We start from the raw sequence: 8,854 nt of genomic DNA, 5'->3' as shown, positions 1-8,854 counted from the left end.
TTTCATTTTACAGATTAGAAAACTGCCACTCAGAGATGTTGAGTACCATGCCTAAGATAGGACAAAAATAAGACTTTGAGACCAATATTTGATCTAAGTTCTGTTGGACTCTGAATATTATGTTCTTTTCATTATGCCACCCACTTTTGGCTTGGTATATGTACTAGCTGGCATATTGTTTGGGGAATCTTCTTCATCTTATTCATAAGTGTATATTTTGTCTTGCCACTTAGATTGTAAGCTCTCTGAAGTTAAAGAAAGACTGTCTTTTTTCTCCTTTTACATAGTGCCTGTTAAGGCTTCAATGTACAGTAAGGACTTGATAGTTGCTGACTGAAAAACTGACTGAAAAGTCCTTCCAAAAGCCTCAGCGGGAGCAGGATGATGGTGATTGTAGCCAGTGTCCTTGAAGGGGCAACATGTTGAACTCCAGATCCAGATTATCTATTATTGTTTCTCAATAAAGGTGTTATTGCCATGTGGAGTGAAATCACTCTTATTATAAGAATTGCTCAAGACAGTCCTGAGCACTATGGAACATTTAGCATCCCTGGACAGCTGTGGTTTAATAATAATTCTTCTGATCATTTTGTCAATCAAAAAAAATTCGACACAATTCCAAACATCCTTTATAAGGGGAATATCACCTCAGCCAAGAACAACTAACAGTGCCTGGTACATATACATTTGATAAAAGTTTGTTACATAAAAGAAATAGAAAGTACCGCTCAGTGAAGGTACCACCTATCTTTGAAAATTATGATAGAGCGTGTATCTCTCCTAACCTCTTTGTGGGGAAGGGATGAAGATGGTGCCTACAGTCACTCCTGAAATGCCTTTTACTTCATAAGATTCCATGAGTTTGTCCTGTGTTGCAGGTCACTATTTCAATCCATTTCAATGATGGCCAAGATTCTATAGATAAGGAGGCACTTGTGAGAATGCAAAGACAACAGTCCCTAGCCATTGTGAAAAGACCACTCCCTGACTGTCGTATTGAGTAAAAGCTACAAATTCTTGCTCAGATCCTGTGAGGAATTAAGCAACTAGGGCTAAATATGCTCCTTCTGAACAGGAAACAGGAAAAGGAACTCATTACCCCAAACTCTAAATTCAGTTTTCAATTTGGTAATTTACTAGAGTCACTTGGGAAACTTTTTACAAATATGGATGCCCATGCCCCAAACCAGACAGCAGAATCTGAAAATGGAACCTGTGTACAGTATGTTCTTAAGCTCTTAGATGAGTTTAATGTGCACCCAGTGTTGAGAACTATTCATTTTAAAGAAAAATGCTGAGTAGATTGGCAAATACATTTTCTTAAAAGATGATTTCAGTGTGCTATGGCAGAAATAGCATACCTTGTACAGTCAGAAGGACTTCAATAATCATTCCTGGCTTAGTTACATACCACCCATTTGATCCTGGGAAAATTATTTACTTTATCTGGTTCACTTTCTTCATCTGTAAAATAGAAATAAAATTGTACCTATCTCATAGGGTTGTTGTAAGAATAACATGAAATTTTGTGATTAAATTTAGTACAATTCCTTCTACTGACTGGCTCAATAAATCTTTTAAAAATATGTAACATGAAATTGTAACCTCCAAGCTACACAAAACACATTCAGGAGCCAGGGAAGAGTAGGAGAAAATTTAATTTGGGACAGCAAATGGCCAGATGACATCATAACTAAGAGAGGACATTCATTTCAAGGAGGACAGTAAAACCTTCCATGTTCCAGGCTCCATGAAGATGAATTTTCTGGCCTCATTCAATGCACACTGGTGAAAGGACATCTCCAGGATCTGTCCCCAGTATAGGTAACTCCTCCTTCAAGCCATCAGCACAGCAATACAAAATAGGGGGAAATGCATTTGGGTATCATCAAGCCTATTCTTCACGTCCTCTCAAAATGCATGGCACAGATGGAGAAACAAATTAACGTCAGAAAGGTCACCCACTTAGACATTGCTAGAACGGAAATGGTTTCAACTATGCATAAATCCACAGGCTTCACAATTTGGAGAACTAATTTGCTCCACTACCCCCACCAAATAGTTAGGAATGGTGCAGTGCTCAGTAGAAAACACCTATCAGAAAAAAGCAGGGACTGCACTGATGCCGTGGTTTGAATCTTTATAAATTAGGCACTTTATGGCACTATCAGAATTTTGCTTCTATCCACTGAGAGACCTTTGGAGTTTGAAAAATTGATAGCGCACAGGCCTGAGTGCCCAGAAGGTATTACTTCTACGTTATTCAAATGTCTACAGACAGCGACAACGGATCAAGACATCCCCATTAATATATCACAATGAGGGAAGGAGATACGGGCCTCTAGATGAAAACATTTGGGCACCAATTTGGTCTGCTGACACATTACCTCATTCATCCCTGAGCATTAATGAGTTAGCCTTTAAGTTGTTATCCCATCACCTCCATTTCAGCAAAGGCTGCTGATGCAATGAACAAAATGGCTCATTTTATTCTATGTGGTGGTGATGTCTCAAGATAATTAAATTTGGGGACAGAGTTCTTCAATACATAAAGTCAGCTCATCATGCCACAGCAGAAGCCCATAAACTGGTTCAAATATCACCTAATGTACTACATTTAACTTGAGAAAAAGAATAATTTCTCTACTTAAAAGGGCTACAAAATTCTGCATAGCCAAGCAATAGAATTAAATGAATCGGTCCACAAGAGAGATGTTTATAAAGTCCACTTTTTAAGCAATTTTCTTGCCTTAAAATCAATAGCTCGAGCCCTTAAAATGCATAATAACTTGATATTTTCTACAAAAGCTGCTAATGACCTAGCACTAGAGTGAGGCTGCTTTTGCCTTTCAAAAAACAAAAGACTTTGTGTGTATATGTTGTGTGTGTGCGTGTGTGTGTGTGTACTTATGCACGTGTGTGTGCATGCAGGCATGTACTTAGGAGTGAAAATGGAGTGTATATAGGAGATACAAATTAATTTACTTCTGATTTTGTATCCCTGGCTCCTAGAATAATAACAAGTACATGAGAGATGGTTAATAAACATGGATTGAATTGACAAAATAAAGCAAATGCATGGAAATAAGTCTTGCACAACTCAAATCTGATTTGAGAAAAATGGAAAAGGATGGTACAAGGCAACTGGCAGCCACATACACCCGAAGTACAAGAATATTTATTAAAACACTGAGTGGCACTGAGGAACTTTACTGACCTCATGAAAACTAATTAAATAATTCTTTGATGCTTAAAAGTAATTTACAGTTTATAAAGGGTTGCATAAACAAGGTGATATGAGAGGTCATAAAATGAAATATATTCTTAGTAGATCTTCTGTATTGGCCATTTTGCACATAAATCCTAGAATCCCTATGTTTGGGAAGAGAGCTGGTATTTTAATTGTGGCTGAGACTTTTTAATATGACTAAGAAGGCATTTTAGATAAAAAGTTTATATCACAATATATCTCATACTCAATTTTATTCTTCCAACTGTTCCTAAAACATCTCAGTGGTGACTACAGGTCCCCACACTCTCAGTATGAGTCAGTGAAAACACCCCATTGGGGATGGCTCTGCTTAATGCTCCAGCCATGTTGGACGTCACAGCTGCTCAGCCCCTGGGCTTACTTTTCTGGGCATCCCAGTAGACCAGTCAAGAAGGCAGAAACTTTGCTATATTAATGATTCTGCCAGTTACAGGGAAATGGCCAAGCCTGGAGGAGGAAATGGGGAAGGATTATACGTTGGAGCTTAGTTCCAGAGGCTTTACTGTTATGGCACATGAACTTTTCTGTGCCTGCCAAGAGAACATCTGGAAAAAGCCCAACTACTGAAGCTGGCCTGAAGCATTTTGGATGAGTACAGAAACAAGAAAGTGGCTAGTGAATACTCATAACTTCTAGAGACATTCAAAGAAGGAAGGTGGGTGATAAAGGAAAGGAATGCTTGTAGACAAGAGTTTGAATGTCACACATATTCCATACCCCTAGTCAACCTCTACTTTGGCCACACTTCCAATTGGGAACAGTGGCCCTGTGTAGAATTTAGGAGACCTGGGCTCTATCCTTGACTTCGTCACTAAGCATTTGTGCATACTCTGGATCTTTTTATGGCTAGTTCCTCACCATTCAGATTTCAGCTTTTAATGTCACCTCCTCAGAGAGTCTTTCCCTCCCACTCTACCTAATGTTGCTCTTGAAACCCTGAGATCTCTCTAGTTTGTTAGCTTGTTTTACTTTCTTTGCAATTTTATTGAGATGTAAAAGCATTTCTTTATTTGTTTGTTGTCTATCTCTTCCTTTAGATTGTAAAGTCCAAGAGAATAGAGACTTGATCAGTCTTGTTTACTCCTTTACTCCTAGTGCCTATTGCACTGCCTGGCACACACCAAGGACCCAGTGAATATTTGTTGAATGAGTGAATGTATGTATGCCCATGGACAACGCATTTAACTTTCTGTAGCTTAGATTGATCATCTGTAAAATTAATAGAAACCACTTGATTATTTCCAAGATTAGCATGATAAAAAGAAAGGATAAATTTGTAAATCTCTTGAAAAAAACCTTCATAATCCTTAAGTGTATGACACTATGTTCAGAAAAGTCAACATGGGTAAAACAATAGTATTCGAATGTTGCAGACGTCTGCTTGAATGTCAGTTCTGCCATGCATCCAAAGCTATGAGCCCTTGAGTAAGGCACTGGAATTTTCTAAGTCTCAGTTGCTTGGTTTGAAAGATGGTAGTGATAATAGTAATTACTTCTTAAGGTTGTTAGGATTATTAAATAAAATGATTTGTGGCAATTGCCCAATATAATGTGTGGCACCTATTAGGTACTTTATTAATGGTAGCAATTTCTACATTCAGGATAAAATGTAAGTTTTTAACAACCAGTATTATACTCTGTGGAAACTTCACTTTCCAAAGGCAGCCGTAAAGGTCACTGTAATAGAACACCAACCAAAAACAGGCAATCACAGACTCAGAGGGACAGGGGCACCCAAAATTTCCAGAGAACAATCTAATTTTATCTTCTATAGTCTGACCAGGAGCCCAGAAGAAGATGGAGGCCAGTGTTATGAAATCCAAAGTGGGCTGGCAAGTACCAGGGAAGCAGCCAGGAAGGTGAGGGCTGAAGAGCAGTAATTTAACAATTGTCATCGAAAGTTTTCTAAAGGTGATTTGGTTCTCAGTAATACTCTCTGAGTATCTGCTCTGACTATATTTATAGTTTACAAAGCATTTTTCTAGAGACTTTCATTGGATCTTTGCAGCAAACCTGTGAGATTAGAGGGCAAGTGTTATTATTCTTATTTTACAGATGAAGGTCCTATGACTCAGATAGAATTTACTAAGCACTATAGAGCTCAAATAGTATATATCGGAACTCAAACTTAGGTGTTCTGACTCTAAATCCAATGATATAAAACCTTTTTGCAGTGCTATAGTGTGTCCTTCCCTACCCCACGTTCTGACAGAAAAAAAACATTAAGATAAAGTACAGTACTCACTCATAGGTGGGAATTGAACAATGAGAACACTTGGACACAGGAAGGGGAACATCACACACCGGGCCTGTCGTGGAGTGGGGGGAGGGGGGAGGGAGAGCATTAGAAGATACACCTAATGTAAATGACGAGTTAATGGGTGCAGCACACCAACATGGCGCATATGTACATATGTAACAAACCTGCACGTTGTGCACATGTACCCTAGAACTTAAAGTATAATTTAAAAAAAAAATTATAAAGTACATTGGCATTCTCCTTGATTAAGAGAAAGGGTAGACATGACCTTAAGCAGAATTCATGATTGCTATTTCTTAGGAAACCATGGGTGAAACAGCCCCCTGTGTTCTGGTGAGGACAAAGGTTCCATATTTCTGAAAGAAGAGAAGTCGGAGGCTGTGGTCCCTAGTGTGAAGAATACTGTAGTCAGGGCACCTGGGTTGCAGTTTCTGGCACTCCACAAACCCCCCTGGGAAACTGTGGGCAATTTTTTTCCAGATACTTTGCTAAGTGCTTTACACAAATAATCTCGTTTCATCTTCACAGTAAATTAATGAAATAGGAAATACTTGGTACTCGCATCTTACAGATGAGGAAACTGAAACTCACACAGGTTGTCATTTGCTCAAGGTCACACAGCTAGCAAGTTAGAAATGGATTCTAACCCACACATGGCTGACCTTCGAGCTTGTCCTTTTACTTCTGTACTATAGTATTTGATATTGCCCTTCAACCTACCCCCTGCTCCCTGCCAACCAATATGAAATATGATAATGAAAAGACTAAGAAGTTTCTAGGGTCCTTCCTATGTGTAATATTTGTATCCTTGACTTTATGTTTAGGCTGGGCATTACCTGAGGACAGGTTCAATGTTGGGATGAAGGAGAGTGTGGAAAGAAAAAGATAATTAGAACTCATTGAGTAATCTGCTCTTCTTCTCATGCCATGCTAGACATTTTACATACACTCACCACCACCTTCAATCTTCACAACCAGTCTTACAAAATAGGTGTTTTATCCCTGTTTACAGAGAAGACTCAGAGAGGTTAAGATAGCAGCCCTAGGTTGCAGATAGTAAGTGGCAAAGATGAGATTTTGATCCATTCTTCTGACTCCAAAGTTCATCCTCATGCTTTTAAACCTTGTAGCCAATAGGCTGGAGGGTGGCAAGAGAAGAGTGAGCCAGATGCAGCACTTGCCATAGTAAACACATATGACGTGTCATGGCCTGGAAAGCAAGGCCCAGCCCCCATAGGTCTCTCTTTAAAGACTTGAGCTCTATGTGTCTCACCATTGTGATGCATTGTGAATTCTTCCTCATGGACTTGACTGATGATCCTCAGCTTCATCCCACCTTCTCTGCCCTCTTCCTCCCCATCTATGTAGTCATGGTGATGGAAACCTGGGCCTCCTTGCCTTCATTGTGGTCAGTCCCCAATTCCTCACCCCCATGTATTTCTTCCTCAGCAACTGGTCCTCTGTTGACTTCTGTTATTCTTCAGTAACAGTCCCAAAAATATCAATGGGGTTCTTTTCTGACTGCCAAGTCATCTCCTTCTCTGGTTGCATGGCCCAGTTAAGCTGCTTTTAAAATCTTTGCTGACACCGAGTTCTTCCTCCTGGCCTCCATGGTCTATTACCACTAAGAAGCCATCTGCAATCCTCTGCTCTACCATATCACCATGTCCCCAAAGCTCTGCTTGCAGCTGGTGGCCACCAGCTATGAACATGGTGCTCCCTAGTAGCACAATCTTTCATCTGATCTTCTGTAAGTCTGTGCCATCATTCATTAATTCTGTTATTTCCTCCCCCACCGAGGCTTTAAAAACTCTCCTGCTCTGACCTGCAAGGCCTTCAACTTCTTACCTTTGCCTCTAGTAGCTTTAATGTATCGGTGTCCCAGACAATCTTCCTTGTCTCCATTTAATTATGAGAATGCCCTCAGTTTGAGGCAAACACTTGTGCTTCCCACCTGACAGCAGTCAGCCTGTGCTATGGAACCACAGTGTTCCTTCACCTGCACCTATCCTTGAAGTGTTCACCAGACAGAGATATGCTGGTCTCTGTTTTACACAGTGGCTATTCCCATGCTCAACCCCATGGTCCAAAGTCTGAGGAACAAGGATGTGAAGAAAACATTTGGGACTTCCTCATGAAGGTTTACAATTCCTCTCCTTCCCCACGCCCAGGTCCCCACGCTATCCAAAATAGTAAAGGAGGGTAAGGGAAGGGAAAGAGATGGAGGTGATATATTTTGGTAGCCAAATGTGTCTCAGACATTATTCTAGGAATTTAAAACAGGTCGTGCATTGAATTTTCTTCACAACTCTAGAAGTCAAGAGTTATTATCTTCACATTAGAGATGGGGAAACTGAGACTTTGAAAGATTTGGTGATTTGCCCAAGGTCGCACAAATTCTCTGCAGTAGAATTTGGATTTCAATTCAGGACTATTTGACTCTGTAACTCCCTTTATATTACATATCCCTGTTTCAGTATAAGGCAAGATGCCACCCTCTCTCCATACTCTTAGGGTCCATGATTTCCACATTTTTTCCCTCTGAGAAATTTGCCTATAGTAGGTTTCATGTATCTGTATCCCTGACAATCATCCTGGTCTCTTTTTAATCATGAGAATTAACAGTCCAGACTCTCCGATTATAATAAATTCAGCCTCCTAAGACCCACTCCCTTTCCCATAGTTGGTTCCTACATGCGGCTTTAGATCATGCCCAACCAGGCCACAAAATAAATTGAACACCTATTGTATACAAAACCCTACACCAGATGCAAAGTTGAAGAGGGATGAGGAAGAAGAAAGCTGTGGTCACTACCTTTTGTCAACTTCCAACCTATTTAGGGACTAGTGAAGATCCGACCCCTAAGAAAGCTGAACTATGACCTTTTATTTAACATGGATTTAATGCTTTTTATGTGCTAAATGCTAAATCAGTTATCTCATTTAATCCTCCCAGGAACTCTGTGAGGTAGTTGCTATTATTTCTTCCATTTTTGCCAGTGAGAATGCTGTAGTTAGGAAGGGTTAAGTAGCTCACTCAAGGTCACACAGCTAGTGAATGGTGAATACAGGATTTGAATCCAGATCTGTTTGTCTAAAGAGCTCATGTTCTTTCCACTCTGGTGTATCACCTCCTGGATTATTGAAGTGCCAACCAGCAAGCACCTCCTAGATTTAAACTGTGAGGCTGGGACTCATGAGGAGGGACATAAGATAGATTGGGTTCATAAGAGAGTACTTATGAAGAGGTAGGTGGCTTGAATAAAATCTAGAAAAAGTGAAGAGGGATCAGCTTGGAGATGAGTAGTGAAGAGAAAAAGGGG

This window comes from Pan troglodytes, chromosome X, assembly GCF_028858775.2.
Source record: "Pan troglodytes isolate AG18354 chromosome X, NHGRI_mPanTro3-v2.0_pri, whole genome shotgun sequence".
Taxonomy (NCBI): Eukaryota; Metazoa; Chordata; class Mammalia; order Primates; family Hominidae; genus Pan; species Pan troglodytes.
This window is presented reverse-complemented; position numbering follows the sequence as displayed.